Below are 13,704 nucleotides of genomic sequence, written 5' to 3'. Positions count from 1 at the left end.
GTTGTCAACTCCTCGCACCTTATCGTCCACCTCTTCCACAGTCAGCTGCTGAGAAATAGGGCTACTTTTCAATGGTGCTGCAAGCACTGGTGGACCATGGGGGACGTTTTACCAACATCAACGTCGGGTGGCCAGGCAAAGTTCATGACGCGCGTGTTTTCAGGAACTCTGGTCTGTTTAGACACCTGCAGGAAGGAAGTTTCTTCCCGGACCACAAAATAACTCTTGGGGATGTGCAGATGTCTATAGTGATCGTCGGGGACCCAGCCTACCCGCTAATTCCCTGGTTTGTGAAGCCCTATGCAGGCGCCTTGCACAGCGACAAGGAACTCTTCATGTACCAGCGAGCAGCGAGCAGCGTGACCTGTGACTGTTCAGTTTCTTTACAGAGAAGCTGAACCTGCCCCTGTTTCTTTACCAAGTTACTGTTGACCAGCATCTGCAGTTACATACCCCGTCCACCCCGCTTCCCCCACTTCCAACACACGTTTAAAAATAAAATACATGTTCCACTGTAACTTTACAAAGGTTTCTTTATTGATGACTTTGCGTTAAAGGGTTGAAACTGGGATGCAGACTGTGCTGCGTAGGGTGTGCGGTGATGTAAAGACTGCCTCTAAACTCGAGGAATGACAGGCTTCTGCTCCCAGAGCGGTCTGCAGTGCCGGACTGGTTGTTTCAACGGAGCCTGCCATCCCTCCTTTTTGGGATTCTGTGTGCGGGGGTATGTGGCCTTGTGGCGGGGGAGGATGGATACAGATTCCTCTGCTGCGTGGCTCTGTGGTCCAGGACAGGGACCATTGCATGAGATCTGTAACCCCCCTCCCCCGCTACAAAGTCACGTACCCCCACACTCACACAGAACCTGCAAACCACCTCCCATACCGACCAGGGTGCCTACTGACTGCACTGTGTGTGTGACCTGCTGCTGATCCTGCCCCTGTGTCTGTACCCTGGTAAAGGTGATTGTCCTGTCCAATTACCAACCCCCTTCCCCCCCTTCAAACACAGTCTCCTCTAAAAGAACATGACGGAAACAGTAATTAACAGAAAAGTATTTTTTATTATCAGCTAGACAGTTAGGGGATGAAACTGGGACGGGGGCTTGGGTGAGGCGGTAAGGAAAGGACTTCTCAAAATTTAGGGTATGAGAGCTTTGGGGTACTTGAGCACTCTGCTGGGGTGCAGTGACAGTTTTCACGGCACCTGGCGCCCCTCCTTCTGGTTATTTTGGGTGAGGGGGGTATGGGACTTTGTGGCGGGGGAGGGCGGTTGCAGATACACTGCAGGGGGGCTCTGTCCTCCTGCCTGCGGTCCTGCAGAACATCCACAAGGCGCCGGAGCGTGTCTGTTTGCTCCCTCATTAGTCCAAGCAGCATTTGAGTCGCCTGCTTCTCTTCCTCACGCCACCTCTCCTCCCGTTCGCTGTGTGAGCGCTGGTACAGAGAGAGGGTCTCCCTCCACTGGCTCTGCTGGTCCGCCTCGTCTCGGGAGCAGCCCATAAGTTCAGCGAACATCTCGTCCCATGTCTTTTTCTTTCGCTGCCTAATCTTTGCCAGCCTCTGTGAGGGGGATGCTGTGGCAGGTCTGGAGACAGTCGAAGCTGTGTGATGGGGAAAAAGGGAGTGAATTCCTTGCAAAGATACATTTTTGCGAACAATGAACACAGTCTAGTCTGTGTCTGTGAACAACAGCATGCACAGCACCTATCTCGTGCGCACTCCTGCTGCAGGCAATCCGGAAAGCATAAACTCTGCCCCTGTTCCACCCCATCGCAGTGTCCCCCGACCCTTGGATTTCTGGGTTGAGATCCCAGTGCCCGATGGGTAAAAAATCATTGTCGCGGGTGGTTCTGGGTAAATGTTGTCACTCATTCCTTCCTCCGCGAAAGCAATGGCAAACAATCATTTCGAGCCCGTTTTCCCTGGATTACCCTGGCAGATGCCATAGCGTGGCAACCATGGAGCCTGTTTTGCCTTTTGTCACTGTCACCGTATGTGTACTAGATGCTGCGGACAGAGGCGATTCTGCAGCGCTACACAGCCGCATTCATTTGCTTTTGCATGACAGCACAGATGGTTATCAGCCATATTATACCATCTACCATGCCATTGTAAATTGGCAAGGTGATGATGGTTACCATCCGTATTGCATTATATCTTCTGCTGCTGTCATAGGTGCCCCTGGCCGAGATCAGCCGGGGGCGCAAAAGACAAAACTGGGAATGACTCCCCGAGTCAATCCCTCCTTTATGGTATCTAAAAATAGAATAATTCCTGCATAGAAGATGGGGCTAGTGTAGTAGAGATCCAGTGTTTCAGAGAACCAGAGAGCACAGCCGCTCCGTGTCAGATTATGCAGGAATGATGAGCTGCATGGCATTCACAGGGGGTGCTCCTGCAACAACCCCACCTGTTGCTTCCCTCCTCCCCCAGCCTTCCCGGGCTACCGTTGCAGTGTCCCCTGATTTGTGTGCTGAAGTAATAAAGAATGCAGGAATAAGAAACAGTGACTTGTTACTGAAATGAAATGAGGGGAAGGCAGCCTCCAGCTGCTATGATTGTCCAGACAGGACATTAAGCAGTGTGGTGGGAGAGGAAAACAGCATCCTGCTGCTATGACAGTCCAGGCAGTACAGAATCTTTTCTTTACACATGAAGGGCGGGGGCTGATGGAGCTCAGCCCCCTGTTGCTATGATGAAGACGGTTAGCAGGCCGTCTACTTATGGGCTGATGACGAGGACGGGTACCAGTCGTATTGCACTACACCATCTACAGCAAGGCTGATGATGATGACGACGGATATCAGTCATATTGCACCGTCAGCCACCCAATGGGGGGGGGAAGGATGCTACAGTACAGTGCCACAGCATCGCCTCTACCAGCAGCATTCAGTACACATAGGGTGACATTTAAAAGAGTCAAGAGACGATTTCTTTTCCTTTTCCTTCTGGAGGTGGGGGAGGGGGGTACATTGACGAGCTATGCACTGAACCGCCGCGGACAATGTGTTTGACCATACAGGTATTGGGAGACTAGCCAAGAATGCAAATGCTTTTCGGAGACTGCAGGAACCATGGGATACCTTGCGTCCTCAGTCCCCCCTCCCTCCATGAGCGTCCATTTGATTCTTTGGCTTTCCGTTACGCTTGTCATGCAGCAGCGTGCTGACTCTCTGCTACGCCGTCTGTCCGGAGATTTTTTAAAAATACTTTGGACCAGGCGTAACATTATGGTAATTTTCCTAATTAGATGCAGGAGTCGCCGAGCGAGATCGCCCTGAGGAGGGTTACTGAAGGAGATAGAGAGCGCATGCTGCGTGAAAGCCAGCACAAAGCAGGGGCCTATGCTGCCAGTATTATGGAGGCAATGCTCCCAGAAAACCTCAATAAAGCCTAGTGTGGAAAATTATGCTACCACGGAGCACCCAGTAAGGCAGCTCTCCCCAGGAACCTCCTGCGGAGGCTTTTCGATTTCCTCCTGGAGAGCTTCGTGGAGATCTCCCTGGATGAGTTCTGTTCTATCCCCATATATATAGAGACCTCCTTTACACATACTTCAGATTCCTGTTATATTAAGAATAAAAGTTTACATGTTTAAAGCACTTACCAACTGCTCCTTCCCCTGATTCAGGGTCCGGGTTCACGGCTGGGGAGGGTTGGTAGGGGATCTCCGTGAGGGTGATGAAGAGATCCTGGCTGTCGGGGAAACCAGCGTTGTAAGCGCTGTCGCCTGCCTCGTCCTCCACAAACCCTTCCTCATCTTCCCCGTCCGCGAACATCGCCGAGGAACTGGCTGTCGACACTGTCCCATCATCAGAGTCCATGGTCACTGGTGGGGCAGTGGTGGCAGGCTCCGTAGCGTCCGTTTGCCTTTTTGGTAGCCTTGTCTGGGGTCCTTGATTTTCACGCGGCGCTGCGTTGCATCCCGCCTGTATCCTCTGTCTCTCATGGCTTTGGAGACCTTCCCGTAGGTCTTTGCATTCCGTTTTTTGGAGCACAGCTCCGAAAGCACAGAGTCCTCGCCCCACACACCGATCAGATCCAACACTTCCCGGTCACTCTATGCTGGGTCCCTCTTTCTATTCAGAGATTACATGAACTCCTCTGCTGGAGAGCTCTGCATTGCTGCCGGTGCTGCCGAGCTCGCCCCGATATCCAACCATGAAATGAGATTCTAACTGTCCAGACAGGAAAAGGAATTCAAATTTTCCCGGGACTTTTCCTGTGTGGCTGGTCAGAGCATCCAAGCTCGGACTGCTGTCCAGAGCGTCAACAGAGTGGTGCACTGTGGGATAGCTCCCGGAGCTACTAAGTTCGATTTGTATCCACACCTAGCCTAATTCGACATAGCCATGTCGAATTTAGCGCTACTCCCCTCGTCGGGGAGGAGTACAGAATTCGAACTAAAGAGCCCTCTATGTCGAATTAAATGTCTTCCTGGTGTGGATGGGTGCACGGTTAATTCGAATTAACGCTGCTAAATTTGAATTAAAGTCCTAGTGTAGACTAGGCCTTAGATTATCTGGTGGGCTAATCAGGTTGTTCTACAATGGCCCCATCCTATCTTTCCAAGATCTCTCACAGGGTGGTGTTAGAGAACTGCTCATTTACTTCAATGTCTCTGTGACTTCCCAATTCAATGGACAATATTAATTAGACTATTGATGTGACCAGCATAGGCACTGACTCTGTGGGTGCCCCAGGGCTGGAGCAGCCACAGAAAAAAATTAGTGGGTTCTTAGCCCCAACTGGCAGCCAACTTGCCCCTCCCCCCCTAGTGCCTCCTGTCTGCCGCGACCAGCTGTTTTGCAGCATGAAAAGGTGCTGGGAGGAGGGGGCAGGGAGCAGAGATGGGGCGTGCTTGGAGGAGGGAGTGGAACTGGGCAGGAAGAGGTGGAGCAGGGGTGGAGTGGAGGCAGGAAGAGGCAGGTGAGGGTGAGGGTGAGGGCTTTGTGGAAGGGGTGGGATGTGGGCGGGGCCTGGGGCAGAGCAGGGGTGGGAAGAGGTGAGGAGGGGATTGGGGGTTGCTGGGGGTGGATCTGAAAGCAGAACGGGGGATCGAGCCCCCCTGAGACCTGTAGGAAGCTGACACCTGTGGTATCCAGTGCCCTTTTCTTGCTTTCCAGGACTGGGACCTAGAGGAGAATTATCTAGATGCAGCTCATTCATCAGTGGCACTTGGCATTCTTTCATTTCCGCTTATTCACCTTTAGTCAATTTGTTGAGTATTTAGGGAGCAATATCATAAAACTCATGGTAGTCTCTCCATTGAATTCAATGGAATCTAGATCAAGCCCTTGGTCAATTAACTGAAACAATCTCATGCAGCACAATTAAATTTAGCTACCTTGTAGTATAAAGGACCAGGATAAATCTTCTGTTTTAGGTACAAAATATTGATTTCATTTTTATTCTTTATTTTTTCCTATAATTTATTTTCCCATTTGGCTGACCCCTATATTTAAGTGAGTTCTACAAATGCTAAAACAAAAGTATATTATGCTGTTGTTTTATGCTCTATTCAGTGAATGAGGGCTGATAAATATTGAACCACTTTTACATCTTAAAAAGTAGTATAACCATTTGTTGCATGTCTGAGTTATTGACTCAAGATTGTCGAATAACAGGCATCATTCATTCATTCATCATCATTCATGCCCGTCACCCCAACCGGGGTATGGGCCGCCAACCACAGATCTCCATAGTCTTCTATCCTGGGCCATTCGCTCTAGCTGGTTCCAGGTATAGCCCATTTTTTTGCTATCAACCTGAAGGTCACGTCGCCAGGTATTTCTTTGCCTTGGGGGTTCCACTGCAGTGCCTGTCTGGTGATGTTGGTTGGCTGCTTGCGTAGTGTATGTCCTATCCAGCCAAAGTTATCAGTTAGAGATTAGTACAGCACTATACAGAATACAGAAAGAAATAGATACATTGCCACCCTGTGTTGTCAGATCAAGAGCTGACTCTGTGTTTATCCTTCAATGTATCTGGAGGTAAGTGCAGTTATCATTCCCTCAACAAAGTTGATATGCCAGTATCATTATATAGGGTTTTGAAACAAAGAAAACCTCTTTACCAAGAATATTCTTCCAGACACACATCTTCTGATGTGATTTCTATATGTTCTCAGTTTACCGGTTTATGTGTAAAGACATGATTATTTACAGCTGAGAGGACTAACAATTCTTCAAGATAACATCTCTCAGTGGTCCTTCTTACCTCACACATTCTTCCCTATTGATTCTCCAACAGAAAACATCTGCTGTAACAATTATCCCTTATTAGTTTCCCAAGTCTATATATGCTTCTGAAAGCTGTGTGTGTGCACGCACGTGTGTGTGTTAAGGAGAGCATTTCCAAGACTATCTGGAGTTTTATAAACATGAGGGTACCTAAGAATTATTAAATACTGAATAATGGATAAAATTCTTGAATAGGGTTATTTATCGGTCAAGGACGAGTGTTCTGGGCCTTAGAATTCAGACATACTGTTGTTGAAGATACGGATTTAAAGGAATAGTTAATATATAAATGAACCAAATATACAGAAAGAACTAATAAAAGTGTTGATATTTACTAACACACACTAACACAATTAATGTTTTGATTTTCAGTTACCTTTGTTGCTTGTGGTAATACATTCAAGCATAGCAGTATACTTTAAAAGAAGTCAATACTGTATGTTTTACATATTATTTATTTTATTTGTAACCTTTTAAGATTATTTTCCATTTCAGGTCCTCATTTCATATAAGTTTTAATATAGAATTATTCCAGAACTTGAAAATTAAACAAATTTTTTTGCAGCCTACCTAATCACTGAATAGAGTTCCTCCTTTGTTTTTATCTTGTCTTGCTATGTCTTCATTGTTTACCTGCTTTAAAATTAATTTTTCACACATTTTATTTGTTCCATCAGTTTAACAGAAACAAAAACAGCCAGCCGTAAATTGTACTTGCAGATAAAGCTTAATGATAAATAGGTTCTTATGCTCTACTGCTTCTAAAGATGAAAAGCTATTAACATTGAACTTTTTACTTTACTACTGTACATCCAAAGAATAACAGTAATTGTTATCTAACCCTACACCAATTCATTTGACCTCATTCATATGCATAGTTAGAAGAGTTTTCAGATAAGTTCTATATTTTACCAAGTAAAGAGTTTGACTCCATTAAACTCTGTTTTCCTCCCCCCTACGCATAAGTGATGACCTCTGAATATAATACTCAAGAGTTGCACAAGCCAAAAGAAGGTCACAGTCAAATGGAAAAATGGCACGCTCTGTTCAAACAGCTATTTATATTATATATTCAGAAAAGAATGACCATTCTATTTGCAGTGGTAACCCCATCATCACAATGCATGCATATTGCATTTGCTTTAAAACTCAGAATACATAATGTTTCCTTTCTACTAAAAACATAATTCAGTGAATCATTCCTTTTTTATTATTTTCTTAAAAGATAGTTATAGAAAAGGTAACATGGGGACAACAGGCTTAGAAATCCAGACCACCACTCATAAACAAGGGATGTGTCTGAAGACTATCAAATAAACCACATATTTGTCTGCCCAATATCTGGTATCTCAGAGGTGTCATCTAATCTATTACTGCCTTCCGCCCTCCTTTGGGATGAATTCTTCTACAGCACTGGACAAATCTGGTCCCAGGAACACCAATATTATTGCAGATATTCTTTCTTTAAAAAAAAAAAAACATACACCACCTCAAGTTATTAAACAGAAAAGTGAAGATGTTCTAGTGGTGAGGAAATGCAGACTGCATAGTTTCATCAAGACACTACCTGCTTTTTCAGTTCCTTATCAAAGTCAGAGTAATTGTTTTGACTGTTAATAGTTCTTTGAGACATCAATACCAGAACTAACCAGGCACAAGTTTTCTGGGTGGGTCAGCAACACACATCCATTCTTTACCCTTATCTAACTACATGTCCCTTACAATCTTCATCCCACACCACTGGGATCTATCTACAGGCCCTCAAGATGCCTCGCACTCAGCCCACAATATCCCCTAAACACCCCTCCACAGCCCCAAGCCTTCTAATTTACCTTTCATCTCTTGAAAGGGAAGTCCTAATTACCTTTACACTGATTCTCTCCTTGCACCCTCAAGGCACATATTGTGGCCAAATAGCAGGGGCAGGGCATGAAAGCTCTTGCTCGTGAGCTAGTACTTTAACTGCATAAAGTCCTTGATTCTCCAAAAGCCCAAATGGGGCTGGATGATCTATTCAGACTTGCCATTCAGAGTTTCCTTTCGTATGGAACAGGGCCACCACTTCACTGCAGAAAGAACAGAAGTGGCATCAGATGGCATGCTCATCTACTGCCTTTGAAGCTTCTCTGCAGCATTTTCCCTGAAGATTTGGGTTCTGTTGAAGGGTTATTGGACTAATCAAATGGCCCCCTCCAAATTTCTTAATTGCTTGCAACCTCCAGATATTGACAGATGGGGCAGAGGTTAAAGGCTAGCAAACCATCCCTCAGTAAAGTCCTGATAAAGGGGAGCAGGCCTGGTGATGTGTGAGTAAAGGATGGTTTCCAGGTACCCTATCGAGGAATGTTAGGTTGTTTGGGAGTGTGATAAATGAAGGGGGGTGGGCTAGGTGTCCTTTTATGGACACCTAGCCATCAGTTAGCTATAAAATCCCTGTTAGTAGCTGTTCTCTACTTGCTTTACCTATTAAGGGTTAAAAAGCCCATAGGTAAAAGGAAGAGAGTGGACACCTGACCATCAGAGACAATGGAGGGCTAGAACTTTTTTAAATTGGGAGAAAAGCTTTCCCTTTGTCTGTTGTTGTTCTCCAGAGAGAGGGGACAGAGCAGAGACAGGGCTGGAGCTATGCTGTAAAAGCTGTGGGCCAGGTATGAAAATCACCAGATCATACCTAGAAACTACTTATTTGAAACCCCCAGGTACATAATAGATCAGGAAATGTCTAGGAAGACACTATTAGGTTTATTTATTTTATTTCTTTATAGCTTGTGGACTCTGTCATCAGACGTTCCCGGTGTGGTGCTCTGCTCTGTTCAATGTTGATATCAATTGGCTGTGCGCATATTCCCCCTGTGTGCTGCCCCAGCTCTGCGCAGATCGCGAACCCAGCAGAGCCCGAGAGAACCCACAATGACCACAGACTCTAGCAAAGTACGAAGGCACCCGGGCCAGGTTTATTGTCGAAGGGAAACAGTCTCCAGCTCCCCGGCATAGAAGTCCAAGGTGCTGCTAAGGTGCTGCTAGCTAGTACTTATGTGCTCCCTGACAATGGACCATCTCAGTCAGTGGCGGGGCTTTCCACTGCCCCCTAGGTCAAATACACAGACACTGCCCCAGGGATGCATTCTTACACACAGGTAAAAACAAGTTACACATCACTCCTGACATATTGAGGTGCAACCCCTCTATTTAGCAAGGTACAACCCCTCTACGTAGTAAGGTGCCGCCTCTCACCTCGTACATGTTGGTTCAAACAAAACACCTCTATCCATCATATTACCCTTTTGGCCCTGTCATTGGGATGGTCAGCTTGTTCCTTGTTATCTTTGTGTAATGTACAAGTATGCAAATATTCTGATATCTGGTGTCCAGTACCTTTTAGGTATGTCTCTTTTTGCAGCATCAGCCCTTTCCTTGCCAGCTTCTGTGAGCAGGGCCTGCCTCTGGCTCACAGCTTAACTTTGCTTTATTTTAGCAATGTCTTGACCATTACTTTAGTTCAGGCCATTGAGCTCATACTGGGCCTCTGATAAGGGTTTATGTTTCAGGGCCTCACCTTACTACAGACTCCTCTGTGCTAACCCACAAATGCTTTTGTTTTGCTTCTAACCATTAAACTGGATCTTAAGAAAATCATTCTTGATGCTTAATTATTATATTTGCTCTTTTTAAATCTAGCAATAGCCTATGTTCCAGATGTATTTTCTTTCTTTTTGTTTTTAATGAAATTTACCTTTTTTAAGAACAGGAATAGGTTTTTGCGTCCTAAGAGATTTGTTCATATGTTGCATAATTAGCTGGTGGCAATAGCTGATTGTCTTTGTTTTCTTTCTCAGCTATTTATTCCCCGGAGGGGGTTGGGGGGTTCAAGGGCTTGAGGGTGGAGGAATTCCCAAGTGCGCCTTCCTGGATTCAAAGGTTTTTTTTGTATTTGGGTGGTGGCAGCATCTACCCATCCAAGGTCAGAGTGAAGCTGTAACCTTGGGAGTTTACTACGAGCCTGGAGTAGCCAGTATTAACTTTTAGAATCCTTGTGGGCCCCCACTTTCTGCACTTGAAGTGCCAGAGTGGGGAATCAGCCTTGACAGGGAGGCTCTAATGGATCTGTTCAGCTTACAACCCAAAATCTCTCAGACCAGTTTAAATACCAGCAATGCTAAAATGAGTTCAGAAAATGGCTTCTGATTTGGCACAACTCTAATGACATCACAAACACGTAGTTTTCTTTTGTTTTTCTAACTAAACCCTTTATTTCCAATATTTTGTGACGTTTGCTTTTTCTAGCTGAGAAATCCAGTACCTTAGCCCTTTTTCAGCGTATCACTCCTGTTATGGGCACTAAGTGTTCTGCCCTTTTGCACTGGTTTTATTTTTAATGTAACAGTAAAGTTTAATAGAAAACTAAAAGTGCAATACAAAAATATAATTCAAGCAGTATATTGCCAAGTACACTTTTTATCTTCTGTTTTTGGAAGTCTAGTTTTTATACTCTACAAGAGAATTTATCAAATTTGACAGTCTCTGCTACAAAGAGAGTCCTGTAAATGCAAAATGCACTGCAATGTGCCAAAGAAAAAGGATTCCCCTAACATACGGCTACCCCTCAAACAATCCTTTACCCAAATTTATTTTTCCTTCAGATGATCAACCAAATTTGACACAGGTATTGACAAGGTGATTAAAAATAATTGTTGTATCATAACTAAACATTTCCTAATATTTAATCAAAGCATTGACTCTTTTTCTTATATGGAAAATACAAATTAGGATTAAAAATGATCAGATAATGAAAAAAATTAATGTGGGCCTGATTCACATTTAGATGGAAGCACATTTCCACTTTTCTGACAATATAGTAGGATGTTTTATTGGGAGCAAATTACATTGACTAAAATTTAAGTAGCATCATTTAAAGTGCTATCATTGCCAGGGCAATATAAAGGTGCCTTAGATAAAAATCAGTTCCTATTTGAAAAAAGCAGCCAAAATTAATCAGCTAAATTATTTACAATAAATTATTGGATGAGCATTAGTTAGATCTTTCTCCAATCCACCAGCACATTATTCCTGTTCTATGCCATCAATGCTTCATAGAAAACTACAGTAATACAAAATGATGAATCAGGTTCAGAATTCATTAATTTGTGTATATACGTTTTCCTAGTTTCATGTAAGTATTACTGACTTTCTTCAAGTTGCTCTAAACTACCAAGTATTTCAGACACTATCCACCAAATAGAGTGATGTATGGTGCTATTCAATAATATCCAACATTAGAAGAACTTGCATTCACTTCTATTCTTTAGTGAGATTTTCCTCTTCAGCAAGTTTCAGATGAACCCTCTTAAATGAATTTCTAATGCTATCTTAATTTTATATTGGTACAATCAAAAAAAAGATGTGACTTTGTTTTTGCTGAAATATAAAGCATAGAAATTCCAATAATAAAAATGTAAGACTAATATGATGAGTTAATAATGAATGTCTTTAGTGATGGTATCACAGAACCCCTGAGTCAAAGGGGTTCTGTTCTATCTGGCTTTGTACGTTTAGAATAAATGCCAGAGAAAGAGGCTACAGTTTTCACAGTGTATTTCATCTTTATTATTATCTTATAGGATATCACTGTTATTCTGTAATAAGGCATTTTATTCATTTAGCTTTCAATGATTCAGTATAAAAAATCCTTGACAACATTTTTCCTCCTGCCAGCTAGCACTTGTCAAAGAAGAAAATTAATTGAAAAATGTATAATAATACTTAAATTATGTAATGGTTTTCAGAGCTTTTCAGGTATTAAATATCCATGTGCAGTGTAAGTATCATAGCTTCATTTTACAGTTGGAGGGCAGGATGGGGGGGAATGTGGCAGAGATTTGCTCAGAGACACATGGGAAGTCAATACTGGAACCAGGAGTAGGATTTAGGATATTCCTGGAGATAAACTTGTAAACATATTAGGCTTAGAGGTTTTTTTTAAATGTGCCTCACATCTTGTTCTTATTGGTAATGAAATTTTACTTTTTATTTATATATTTGTCTTGTAGATGGATCTGGCAAATGGGATGGGGAGAGAGGGAGAAAAGTAGTTCTGATCAAAATAAATCCAAAAAATTCAGCAAAAATAACGAGGCGTCCTTGTGACACCTTAGATATTAACAAATGTATTTAGGCATAAGCTTTTGTGGGCTAAAACCCACTTCATCAGATGCTAATGAGTTCAATGTAATCAAGGTAGCCCATTTCAAACAGTTGACAAGAAGGTGTGAGTATTGGCAGGGGGAAATTAGTTTTAAATTAGTTTTTGTAGCGACTCATCCACTCTCAGTCTATAGTCAGGCCTAATTTGATGGCGTCCTGTTTGTAAATTAATTCCAGTTCTATAGTTTCTCGTTGGAGTCTTTTTTTTATTTTTTGTTGTTGAAAAATGGCCACTTTTAAGTCTTTTATTGAGTGTCCAGGGATATTGAAGTGTTCTCCTACTGGTTTTTGAATGTTATAATTCTTGATGTCAGATTTGTGTCCATTTATTCTTTTATATAGAGACTGTAAGGTTTGGCCAATGTACATGGCAGAGGGGCATTGCTGGCACATGGTGGCATACATCACATTGGTAGATGTGAAGGTGAATGATGGTGTGGCTGATGTGATTAGGTCCTATGATGTTGTCCCTTGAATAGATATGCGGACAGAGTTGGCCAGTCCTCACTTACAGAGAGCCCCCGAACCTGAAGCAAATACTCACCAGCAACTACACATTACACAACAAAAACACTAGCCCAGGAGCCAAACCCTGCAACAAACCCCAGTTTCATTGAACTCATTAGCACTATAAAAGTGATTTTTCTTCCCTTCTTCCCAACTGTTGAGAATAGCCCACTTCTACCTTAATTGAATTGGCTCATTAGCACTGACCCCCCACTTGGTAAGGCAACTCCCATCTTTTCATATGCTGGGTATTTATACCTCTCTGTATTTTCCACTCCATGCATCTGGTGAAGTGGGTTTTAGCCCATGAAAGCTTACGCCCAAATAAATTTGTTAGTCTCTAAGGTGCCACAAGGACTCCTTGTTGTTTTTGCTGATACAGACTAACACAGCTATCGCTCTGAAACCTGTCATTATCCAAAAATGTCAGTAACTCAAAAAAATCTGTTTTTGGGTAGGATGAAACATGTTTTCTATGACATAAAGTGATGATGGAAGAGGAGGATGTGGTCTCCCTATAACTTTTGTCTCATGAATGTCCATGAATTGCCACTATGAATGGAAATGAATAGTCATTGGGCCAGGGAATGTGTGTAAGAATGCCTTTATAGCCTGATGGTTTGAATATTCCTCCCAAAGGTATGAGGCCCCAGTTCAAGTCCCTATGCTAACAGCTATTTAATTAATTCTAAAAAGTGGAACAGCTTCACCAGGAGAGACCAAAGGAATCATGCTCCAGGATATCCCTCAGC

The sequence above is a fragment of the Mauremys reevesii genome, linkage group 1 (genome assembly GCF_016161935.1).
Source record: "Mauremys reevesii isolate NIE-2019 linkage group 1, ASM1616193v1, whole genome shotgun sequence".
NCBI classification, from domain to species: Eukaryota; Metazoa; Chordata; order Testudines; family Geoemydidae; genus Mauremys; species Mauremys reevesii.
This window is presented reverse-complemented; position numbering follows the sequence as displayed.